Source organism: Triticum aestivum, chromosome 3A (assembly GCF_018294505.1).
Source record: "Triticum aestivum cultivar Chinese Spring chromosome 3A, IWGSC CS RefSeq v2.1, whole genome shotgun sequence".
Classification (NCBI taxonomy): domain Eukaryota; kingdom Viridiplantae; phylum Streptophyta; class Magnoliopsida; order Poales; family Poaceae; genus Triticum; species Triticum aestivum.
In genome coordinates, this window is record NC_057800.1 from 28,329,233 (window position 1) to 28,341,997 (window position 12,765).

General features: G+C 45.8%; 1 long non-coding RNA gene across 3 annotated transcripts; it reads left to right on the forward strand.

Annotated features, from left to right (window-relative positions):
- The first annotated feature begins 7,960 nt into the window (after window positions 1–7,960).
- LOC123059999 (uncharacterized) lies at window positions 7,961–12,491 on the forward strand. Of its 3 annotated transcripts, none has more exons than XR_006427684.1 (7): window positions 7,961–8,790; window positions 8,893–9,047; window positions 9,895–10,009; window positions 10,138–10,254; window positions 11,256–11,397; window positions 12,118–12,214; window positions 12,311–12,491. It is a non-coding gene; the product is annotated as an uncharacterized lncRNA (long non-coding RNA). The 3 variants fall into 3 exon arrangements; XR_006427683.1 differs by having other exon boundaries at window positions 7,963–8,790; window positions 12,113–12,214; XR_006427685.1 differs by having other exon boundaries at window positions 7,963–8,790; window positions 8,893–9,000; window positions 12,113–12,214.
- Window positions 12,492–12,765: the final 274 nt, after the last annotated feature.

A 12,765-nucleotide genomic window follows, 5' to 3' on the forward strand; every position in this document is an offset into this window, starting at 1 on the left:
AGAAAAAAGGTCGGGTCCCGCCGTTCTCCTTGTCTAGCAGCTATGGCTAGCTTTGGTCAGTGGACGGGAGGACGGCCATGCACACTTCTGTCCCGTTCACCGGCCGTCTCCAACTCTCCATGTATGATTACTCAAAAAAAAAAAAAACTCTCCATGTATGACCATGAGAATCTTTGCCCAAACGAAATTAACCATTGCCACGCCAGTGCCTAGCAGGAATCCCACCCGGGCATGGGATGGGGGGTTAGATAAGGCCAATTTGGTCTGGTTACGTGACGGATCGGAAGTACTGGAACCCTCTAGTGTTTTGACAACTGGACCGGAAGTAAAAATTTTTCAAAACGAAGGCAAAAGTTTGGCCTCATCGATTAATTAAGAAGAAAAGAATTGCTCAGTTAATTAATAAAAAATCGGGCGAAAATCAATACAAACAGACCACAAACTAACTACTCACATGGCAAGAAATCCCACAATCATATGGACGGCAACCGCCAGACTCTTCGAATACACAAAATTCACAAACCCCGACATTGGTCCTACACCAAGTGACCCCCGACAAGAACACCTCGACATAAGACATCAGACACCTCCCAACCGACAACGACAACCTAATACAAGAGGACGGGCCGAGAGACCAGAGATCATCCATCAAGCAGCCAGAGACACCTTGCCTATGGCGCCATTCTTGCCTTTACCCACCTTCTTTTGTTTATCTTTTATTGGCGTCCCTGTCAAGAGGCAAGCAATCAACCTCCCCAAACTAGATCTAACAACCTGCACACTGGTGAGCAAGTCACATAGTTCATTCACGAAGAGAGAATTTGAATTTGGAGTAGGTGCCAACACACTTGGCTCAATGGTCATGTCACTCACAGGCATCACTTGATCGATGGTCACAGACGAGGAAAGGGCAGCAACATCTAAAACTCTGTGCACCATAACACCCAGAGGTAGGCTAGCCGACGCATGAGACCCAATGGACTTGGGCGGGCGAGAGATTGCAACGTCGAAGTCAACACACTCCTCGGCATCCAATGGACCGGAAGTAATTAATGTGCTCATGCATGCTTTGTTTTGGCAAAGGACGCATGCCGTTCCTTTTCTTCTTTTGGAGATCAAAACGCTACCGGTTTTGCTAATGCTAAGCAATAATACTACACTTACGGACTGAATTGCACGGAAGAATGCTACAGGCTGATGTGTAGGGCAGAGGTTCCCTGATTTTTCTCTGTGGGCCCTCCATGATTTTCGTCTGGGCTAAGCAAACGCTGCCACATCTGTCCGTAAGCGCTGGACTGTCACCAAGTGTCTGTAAGTGTAGCATTATTGAATGCTAAGTTGACACGTTCGGCTTTTTAATCTGCTAAGTCCGATTTCTAAAACCCTAGTATTTCAGTTCAGTGAAATTTAAGCTAAAATCGCAATCACGGAATAAATTTAGACCATAGAAAATCTCAATCACTCTTGATTTAGACTGGCACATGTTTATTTAGAAAATATATAGATATATGCGGACATGAAAAGATTGGCAAAGCTTTGCGTTCTTATGATCAAAACACTTGTTTTGTGTTTGGTCAAAACACCGAGCAAGGAGTAAAACAAACAGCCGTTTCATTGCAATTATTGTTTCTTCTGATAAGATAGATATATACCATGCATATTATAGTTCTGTTTGCACTGCGCCATGCATTATAGGTTTGGTTGCGCTACGGCGCGGCAGTTGACCTGTTATCAATCACTAGCTAATTACTAGTGCGTACGACGTTGACATGGAGTGGATTAGCTTGTACATTAGTTTGTTTTCATATGGGATCATGAGAGGCAGATGTACACGCATACCTTCTCGTCTCCCCCACCGGCCGTGCAAGCTCATACATATACTCTATAATGGACTGTTGCAAAGCTTGGAGCATCTTCCATGATTGAACCTTGTAAATCATAATCTAGCGGCGTCTGTATGTCGACGAAAGAGACCGCTGTTTTGGATGCTCGATCAGGACGATGACAACCTAACCGGGACATGAATGATCGAAGCTTTAATAAACAGTGGTTATCTAGCTATCCTGCGAACTCCATAAATCACGCTTGACTAGAGTATTATCCACCCTGAAGGCGCTCCTGTAGCTGTAGCGTGCTGGATGAGGTACGTAGAGAAGACCAAACTGTAAGTTGTTTATGAACAAGTTGAAGAGCAATCCAACAGCAGGTTGGAGGGTGGCAATCATGCATGCGATGGCCGGTGGAGGTGAGGTACGTGGATCCTACAGGGTAAGCGTGTGTCCCACAAGCAACTAGGCCAGGCAACTGGAATCTTACTCGTCCTTGCGGTGACCCATCCTCCCCACTATTCTAACGGTGATTCGTTAGAATAAATCCAAGGCATACCATCGATCATCTGAAGACCAAGCAATCACTCAAGCACGATACCGAGATTTGTTAACGAGGTTCACCGATATGACTACATCCCCGGGGCCTGACTACGGGCACTCCTCCCCATGACACCGTCACAATACCGCACACCGATCCCCCGGGCGCCGGCACACGCCGTCGGCTCCCCCTTGCGAGCCTGTGCTATTATGTTGGCATAGGTTACATCGTATGTCTAGCCCGGCTATATATGAGAGGCCTAGGATACAAGTGTCCTATTAGGCCACGACTCCATATCCTATCTAAACACAATACAACTACAAGTCCAACTGTAACCTACCTCGTACACTATATTCGACACAACTCCAACAAACTCCACCTTGGCGAATATACTCCACCACCCTGGATTTGTCCATGCGTCAAACTTTCATGTACATTGGACTTGAGTTTATTCCATGAGCACCGCTGCTCCTCCAAAGACTCCATATGACTCCACCTGCAACTTGTAGTCCCTTCTTTTCTTGACCTCCTGTCTAAAACTTGAAGAAATTTCACCATTGCTTGTAGTCATCCCGAGTCAAATTTGCAGTTGTCTCACCACATGTATGACCACCAGAGCCCTGGCCCGTCTTCATGTCCCGTGCGTACCGCACACCTCGCCGCTATTACCGCGTCGAGCCTCCGCTGTCCCGGTCGAGTCTCAAGGGCCGCGAACCCACACCACTCAACCCCACTGTAGAGTACCACCTATCATCACAGACCGATGACGAGTTTCACACCTCCATCAGACCACTGGGCTCCAGTCCGAGTTACATGTCACTCGCTTTTCCCTTTGCTGAATAGGCTTCGACTCTCTGTCGACTTACGCCGTAGCCCCTCAATCAGCACCGAGTGAAGTCTTCCGTCAGACTCCAGCTCCACCTTCAACATGACTCCATGGTAGATGATCAGTCCACCCTTGCGCCTCATCAACTTCAAGCTCCGTGTATACACCACCTTGAATCAATCCCGCGCCATAGTCTTGTCGAAGCCACACAAGCCCTCGGGCCTGTGCCACGTGTTTCCACGCCCCAGAAATCGGTCACCATCAGCATCATGCACCTATGTCGTCGCTGATCCCACCACCGTCTTCTGTACCAGCCAACTTGCGTCGATCCGTCAGACTATCTAGTCCAACCAAGCCGAACTTCTCCAACTGCATGACATGCTTGAGGCTCCCAAATCGTCTTCCGCGAATTTCCATCCATCACATGATAATTCTATCTCAACTGGCCTGACCTCCCACAACGCTTTCAAGCATCCCTGTTGTGCCAATAAATCTTTCAGCCATGTCTGCCATAACCCGAACCTAGCATCCGTTGACACCATGATTTTTATATATGTACGGCTGACCCATGAAAAATAACACTTAGCACACAATCCAATGCTACGTTGCTTTTCTCTTGCCTGTGCTGTCCAATGTACTTCCGTATCACTTTGGATTTTTTCCACTCGATCTGATCTGCATCTCGCCATGTCATACGTGGACTCGGTCCACTTTTGGTCCAAACAAATCTCGTATACAAGCTTCCTCCGTTCCTCGATCTTCTCAAGCGAACAAGCACCCGTTGCCCGATTCAACGCTGCACCAACACCTGGTCCACAGACTTGCTAGCCCAGCATGGGCCAGCGAACTACTCCTGATGGGCCTCCTGCCATGGGCCGCAAGGCGCCAAATATCCACAGCACGTACGCACGGCAGCCTGACGCTCGCCCAATCGATCTGTGTGATCAACCGCCGCACGTCTCTCTTGTACGCCCGCCCAATCAATCCGCCGATCGATCACGGCACGTCCCTGCCACTCCAACGAGCACGCGAGCCTTCCGCTGATCCAAAGCCTGCTCGCCGATTTCGCTACCGATTGCTTTTTTCAATCTTGCCGAGAACCACACCGCAGCCGGGTGCATCTTAGACTTATACTTTCTCTAGATCAACAATCCACAATCTCCGGATAACCTAGCTCTGATACCACTTGTTAGAATAAATTCGAGGCATACCGTCGATCATTCTAGTACCAAGCAATCACACAAGCACGACACCGAGATTTGTTAACGAGGTTCACCGATATGGCTACATCCCCGGGGCCTGACTACGGGAGCTCCTTCCCGTGACACCGTCACAATACCACACACCGGTCACCCAGGCGCCGGCACACGCCGCTGGCTCCCCCTTGCGCGCCTGTGCTATTATGTTGGCATAGATTACATCATGTGTCTAGCCCCGCTATATATGAGAGGCCTAGGATACAAGTGTCCTATTAGGACACGACTCCATATCCTATCTAAACACAATACAACTACAAGTCCAACTGTAACCTACCTCGTACACTATATTCGACACCACTCCAACACAGCTAGATCGTTTATAGTGGCGTGGACACTGGGCGCCATGTCGGAGAGGTACGTGTGGCACTGTTCCGCCGAGGTCGGCACGCGACGGCGTGCAGGACCATTTCGTACGGCTGAGTACGTGTATGCCTGGGCGTGGGACGTGGCAACTCGTAGGAGCACATGCATATCCATTATCCAATATCTCCTGCCGTTGGAGTTCATTGGGTAGTAGCACGAGTATTTGTTATCCGATCAGCCTCGCAGCTGTGCAATGTTATTTACAAAGTTGCTTCAAAAGTTATAGCTAATCGCTTAAAACCTTTTTTACCGGAAATAATTTCTGAACAACAGAGCGCCTTTGTATTAGGGAGACTAATTACTGATAATATCCTCATTGCTTATGAATGTCTCCATACAATTAGAAAGGAAAAAGTAAAACACCCTTTCTTTGCTCTCAAAATCGATATGACAAAGGCATATGATAGAGTAGAGTGGAAATACCTCAAAGGTGTGTTGCTGAAACTGGACTTTAATGCTAGATGGGTGGAGATGGTAATGAGATGCATAACTTCTGTGAAATATACAGTCAAAGTCAATGGTGATTTTACCGAACCTTTTAAACCTACTAGAGGTATTAGGCAAGGGGATCCAATTAGCCCCTACCTATTTTTGCTATGTGTTGAAGGCTTATCTTGTTTGTTGCAGCAAAAAGAAACGTCAGGGGACTTGAAAGGAATTCGCAATGGTAGGTTTGGTCCTCCTATCTCCCATCTCCTTTTTGCTGATGATAGTGTGTTCTTTACTAAGGGAGATGACAAGAGTGTCGACGCCCTAAAATCAGCACTACATACGTATTGCAATGGGTCTGGACAGAAAATTAATTTGCAGAAATCGTCTATATTTTTTGGTACACATTGTGACGAACAGGTAAAGGAAAGAGTGAAAAGGAAAATTGGAGTCCAAGATAAAACATTACAAGCTACTTATCTTGGCATGCCGACCTGGGTGGGACGTTCACCAACTAATTGTTTCAATTTTCTCACTGGTCGGATATGGAAAAGACTTAATGGCTGGAGTGATAGGCCATTATCAAGGGCTGGTAAAGAAATTCTGTTAAAATCGGTTGCACAAGCAATTCTAACATATGTAATGAGTAGTTTTCTGCTTCCCATTAGCGTTTGCGAAAAGATAAGAAGATCAATTGCAAACTTCTGGTGGGGTGTAGAAGATGGCAGAAGAAAACTACATTGGAGATCATGGAAATGGTTATCCTCACCAAAGTTCCTAAGAGGCATGTGATTTAGGGACATCTCAATTTTCAATCAAGCCATGTTGGGTAAACAATGTTGGCGTCTTTTAACCGAGCCCAACTCTTTATGTGCCCGAGTGTTAAAGGGTAGGTATTATCCTGATGGGGATTTCTGGACTGTGAAGTGCCCGAGGTCTTCATCTTACACACGACGTAGTCTGATGTATGGGAAGCGATTGGTACAAAAAGGCCTGCAGTGGAGAGTGGGAGATGGCAAACAAATACATATATACAGGGACAATTGGATTCCAGATGTGATTCCCGGAACTCTGCAACCAACCAATGAAAACCAATTGGTGAGTTCCTTGATTACCGAGGGGGGTCAACAATGGAATGAGGCAGCCATCAGAAATAGATTCACAGAAGACACGGTGGAGAAAATTCTGAGCATTCCTTTAAGTACAGAAGGTTATACAGACTTTGCCTCATGGCCCCACACAAAGAATGTCGTATATACTGTGAGATCAGCCTATAATCTAGCTAGAACGATGAATTTCTAGGGAGAGCAGAGTGTAGATGGCAAAGGTTCAACTTCTGAACCTTCTGAACAGAAGCCATTGGAGAAAATGTGGAAGAAATTGTGGGCAATTCAGTGTCCTAATAAAATGAAAGTAGTATTATGGAGGCTGGCACATGATTGTCTCCCTACAGGCTATCAACTTCAAGTAAGATCCATACCTACAAGCTATAATTGTTACTTTTGCAATAGGGAGGAAACTGTTGAACACTGTTTTCTGCATTGTCACTATGTTAAAGAAATCTGGAAAGAACTTAAAAAGGATTATAGAATTTTCCTGAACCTGAAAAGCTTTACCCATATTAGGCAATGGATATTAACATGGCTATTTAATGCTACTGATTTTCATGCCATTGTTTTTGCCATGGCAATTTGGCATATTTGGGAGAATAGAAATGCTCATCGTAATGATGAGGCTTTAATTCACCCACTTCGTGTTGTGGGAAAGATCAAAGCCTATATTGAGTTCATCAATTTGCATCTTTTCAGTTCGACCAATTTCAATAGGCGTGAGGCCTTGAAGTCTAGCCAAAATTGGTCTCCGCCGCCGGAAGGGTCGATGCTTATCAACGTGGATGCAACAATCTTTCCTCAGTCTACAAGAGCTGGATTTGGCGTGGTCATTCGCGATCATCGGGGGATGGTGCAAGCGGCAAGCAGAGGCTACTTTGCTCGAATCCAAAATCCTGAAGTTGCAGAAGCCATGGCACTTCGTCAAGCTTTAGTTCTTGCTGGGGAGAGAGGTATGCAGAGAGTAATGGTGGCTTCTGAATGATTATCGCTGATCAACAAAATCAAAGAACCAAATTTGGATAGATCCCCTACGGGAGCAATAGTCCACGATATCAAGAACTGGGCTACAAAGTTTAGGTCTTGTAACTTTATCCATGTTTATCGATCATGTAATTTGGCAGCTCACACTCTTGCCAGGTTGGCAGAGTATGATGGTAGATCATGTTGGTTTAATGAGACTCCTAATGTTATCAGGACCATTATCTGTAATGAACAAGCTTATGTATAAATAAAAGGCTGCTGCCAATTACCTCAAAAAAAATCTGGTTCCATTTTTGTAGAAAACGAAACTGAACTCACAGAAAAGTAAAGTACGGGGTAAACATCGCAACTAGACAGATAAACTCCACGGGGAAGTATCAGGTGATACCAACCCACAAATGCTTGCATGCTACCGGTTTAAAATTTTCAAATTTTAAACTTCAATACAAATCCGAAAAGAATCATGGATGTTTACATCACATGTTTAGATAACCCCTAAAAAATTCAGATCAAAATTCCAAATATGCATCGAGAAACAAGAAAGAGAAATCCGTCATGAATCTAACTTATAAAGGATGAAGGGGTAGGTAGTCACAACGAAGGCCTCCGGCGCACGGTACCACGCAAGGGAAAAAAGCCCACAGCACCGCGCCGCGCGTGGGGGTGCAGCGCACCAGGCGAGCGGAAAAATGACCGCACCGCGCAGGGTAGAAAACGGCATCTAACCCTAGCCCCGATCCACAGCCCCACGCCCCTCGCTCCTCCCTCCCTCGTCCGCCGCCACTCCCTCCCACCTCCTCCTCCTGCGCCCTAGGAGCCCCGCCGCCGACTGCTACTTCTCCACCGCCTCGCCTCTTCCTCCTCCTCGCCTTCCCATCGCTCGGGCGCAGGCTGCTGTGGCCAAGCGCTTCGCGGGCGAACCCGTCTCTACCGCCTGCTCTGGGTTCGCGCGGGACGGGCTCCCCCGCGTGGCCGGCCTCGACGAGCACGACCTCGATCCGGCCTCAGCCGGAGGACCTCGAGCCGAGGAGTGCGGCCTCGATCGGGACTCGGCATGTGGGGTGACGGCGGAGGAGGGGAAAGGAGGGGAGCAGCAACCAACATCTTGGGCGGCGGTGGCTGGACTCCATGAGCTGGCCGGCGACGGTGGCGGTGCTGGATTCGATCTGCAGGTGAGAGAGGGAGGTGTGGCTTCGAATTGGAGAGGGACTCCACCGGCGTCGGCCCGCGCGAGGATTGGTGCCGCTCTCCTCGTAGGCCCTCGCTTCAGGTCGCCGAGGAGGGGCTGTAGCCGAGTCTGCATAGTTGAGGGTAGGGAGGGCTGAGGTGGGAGGGGAAGGAGATGGTCATGGATCTACTCGAGAAGGTGAGAGGACGAAGACAGAGGGGGTGCTCGAGGTGGTCAAGGCGGAGCAGCAGAGGACGGCTCGTCCACGAGCTCAAGTTTAAGGCGGTGAGATCCCTTCCCCATCTCTCATTATCTCTGTTTTTCCACACCAAAACACCCAGCCCCCTGCGTGCGCTTCACCTTTTCCTCCTTGTCATCGCTCAACAGGACGGCGGCCTCAACGGGTGGGTGACGACATCTACACCTGGTTCCACCTTGCTGTGGCAAAATAGGAGGCCATTCATGCAGTCATGCAGCGGATGGAGTCCTCGGCAGGTGGGTGATGGAGGCTGTAGATGATGCACGATGACGGCTCCCAGCGAGTATCCTTTTCTCTGTAACAGATTTGATTCTTTACGTTTTAGTTTGCATATGCTGGCGATTGCCTTCTATTTGCGCTCAATCGGCGTATGTATGTGTGCCGGTAGAAGTGGGACCAACGACTTCGTTAGGAGCAGTCTATTTTAACTCACACATTCCTTGAACTGAACAAATACATTTGAGTTCTTCCATTTCTGAATTTATGCTTCTGTAATGTCATACCTTCAGTTTAATTTGGGTCAGTATTGACCGGCTCACCAATCGATTAGGTTTAGAACAAATTGTACTGGATCTTTGTTAGGCATCGTCCTGTATATGCATCCAACTATAGCCTATGCCTGACCTTCATGTTTATCTTTTCATGGTCATGGAAAATTTAATGATCAGCGGATTCGTCAAGGCCATGTCCGCGGCATGGCAAGACGCCCGCAAAGCATTGCTTGCTTCCATGCCGACGCGAGCTGCCAGTCCACCCAACTCACGAATAGCCTCGCTGGTCTCCAATCCAGCGCCCACCCTATGGCACAGCTCCACCGTGCTGACTGATGCTGCCTACGCCATGGAAAGGGCAAGTATCTTCTTACCCTTTTATCTCAGCATGTGTCCTAATGTGGTGGATGGACTTGGTAACATTGTTTGCTACGATCGAGGACCCAGCACAGTTTGTTGTCGAGAGACGTGCAGAAAGTCTGATAGTAGTTGTTGTATTCGAGTTGATTTCTATCCCGAGAGCATCAATCTTGGCACACTCTTTGAGAAGCAAACAATATGCTCAACATATCAAATTGTTCATGAATTAAGATTTTACCATGATTACTTTTCCTTAATTTGGAATATCTCTTTTAATAGGGTTCTATTAAATGTGAACATGTTTGCGTCAAGGCTTTGTTGATGGTTGAAGAAGAAATCAAGGTCGCCAAAACTCGGGTGCTGCTGAATTGCTAGATTACTCCACTGCAAAAAAGTAAGAAGAGGGTAACTTCTTTACCAAGTCCAAATAACACTGCATCCTACTTTGGCTGTTGATATCATCCTACTTTGGCGTGCTCTCCCTCTGCATCGGGGTTCTGATGGAGGCGCTTTGTGTGGCAGCGCTGGACAGTGGCAAGAAGGAAGAGCTCGGGCCACCCGCGATGCCAGGCCGCCGGCCCTCCTCCCTCAAGCTCAAGGCGGCGAAGAGATGGTTGAGATGGTGTTGCAGCTCCGCAGGTACCGACTTCTACAACGTCTCTTGCTCTCTCAATTTTCTTGCCTTCCCTGGAATTCAATGGATGAAGAACATGTGTTGAAACTAAATGAGGTTTGGGCTGTGTGATTGCACCTTGTTTGTGTGCCGGCAGGGCAAGAGATTGTTTTTGCTTCAGTTAGGAAAGAAATAATGAAGTGATATTTATTCGATTCTCATCCTTTCACTATTTTGAGTTCTACTCATGCTTATTACAGCCTGGTGATTAGAGTCAATAGTTTGCTCTTGGGTCTCAAAATAGTTTGCTCTTGGCTCTCAAATACTTCTATTGGTGACTCACTTTCAAAATACAGATTAGATGCTTCACTGAATGTTGTCCCCCAAGAAGTGTCGTGCTCTCCTTTGTTCTGAGCTTGTTGTGTGTTGCGCTTGCGTCGCTGCCGTTTTTGTGTCGGTGTTGCTGCCGTGGAGGGCTTGATTTAATGTACTGTATGAACCAAACAGACCCCAAGTCTTTTGACTCTAACCATTCATTTAGCATGTTGACTATGTACTAGGCAACATCTTAATATGTAGAATCTTTTATGACGTTAAATATAAAACAAAGTTGAATGATAATTGTGATTAGTGTATGATCCTGCCAATTCAACTGGCCCTAATAATTAATCATACAGAATTACTTGCATATGTCCTTTCTAATACTACAGTCTATGTGATCCCAGATTGCAATTTTGTTGGGAAATCTCAGCTTTGATTTAGAATACCAACGCTAACAAAATCCTATTTAGTTTCTGCTGTTTTGGAAAGGTTGCCTACTATACCACTATTTTTTATTTAGCTTGGCTTCAATGTTGTATTGCTGATCGTCTATTTACACACCAAAAAACCATATTAGAATGCAGACAATTAAATGATTCTGCCCGTGCTATCAAAGTGGCCTCTCAGACTGAAGAAGGTGCCACTGCTGAAAATATTGTTCAGCCTGCATCCGTGCTAAATGTTCATGCCTATGCTTAATATGCAGATATCATACCCATTCTGCATAGATCATGCTTGATGTACAATGATCTTTGATAACACCAAATTATACAAGTTGGAGAGGAAACTGAAAGTGCATCTGCTGAGGATCCAAAGAACATGCTTCCTGACCCCTCTAAGACCAAAAGGTGAAAACCCCTCCTATAGAACAAATTAGATTGTTGTGTTAGATTATGGAACGGCTGCTGCTTTGGTATATGCATTTGATCTCTACTTTTTCTAATATAAGTTCTAAGGTTCAACTATTTTTCTGCTTGCTTCTTGGTCACAACAATTACAAATTTACTGAGTGCGGGTTTGTTACCAGGCTCAATTCCTGTTCTGTACCTCACTGATATATGCAGATTAATCACTTACTCACAAAAAAAACACAGCCTTTTACTATTTAGTTACTCGCTAATAAATTGCATAATAGATGCCTAAACAGTAATACTACCCTCCCATTTAGGAATTTACGAAGCCTTCCCTTCTTTACAATGAAAAACATTGTTCCCTTTGTATGTTGACTATGTTTTCTCTCTTCACTGATGCGTCTAATGCTGTTTGATCAGACTTTTCTTTCTAGATTCATGAGAGGGTCAGTAAAATATATATGTACCTTCAGCATTTTTATGTGTATTACCATTTCTTTCCTGCTGCATGCGCCTGCCAATTGATTATCTATGGAGTTGGTTTCCTATGTGCTAGGGTTCAATGAGTCTTCTGTTTGTTTATGTTGTCTTGCAATTTTTGTGTCTAATCTTTATGCACTTCCTGTGTATACAACATTCTGAAGATCTAGCCTTTATCACCAGGAACAAAGTTGTTAACGTGTCATTGTTTTTGCTAATTGATCAAATTTAGAACAGGCAATGCCGCCAAGGGAGTTGGCGCACCAAAGAAAGCGAGGCAGTAGTTCTTCCATGGAGCACTTCTTCCATGCCGTTATCTAGATATGTACATACGGTACGACTAAGGTTTCTTTGGTTCTACTTATTCTGCAACTGTGATTAATGGTATGGTGCAGTATGCTAATAACTGTAATATCTCTTCTTTGTCAAGGTATCTTCTATATTCTGCTTGCTTATCAAGCGAAGTCTACGCTGGAAGGGTATCATGCTGACCATTTAATTGAATTTCTCTTACAGAAACCAATATTAATTTATTCAGAGAACATCCTTATTTTTATTTGTGAGATAATTAATAAAGATGTTTATCTTTCCGAGCGACATCGGACATCCTATAATTTTGAGCACCGCCTCGAAGCAACCAGAAATAGTTTCTGGTAGACTTTGGTCAATGTATCCTGCCCTGCATGCTTTGGTTGTTACGAAAACAGCCACCTTTTGTTTCGCATCAATGAGACCAATATCTTTCCCCTTTCGGAGAACTCCGAGCAAGCTATATATAAACTTTAGTCTTCCCCTGCTGCTTCTATGGTGAAAAGTACTGTGTAATGTAGTCTATCATCTTTAGATTATATTGTTCTCTTTGTAGTGAAAAGCGGTTTATCACCG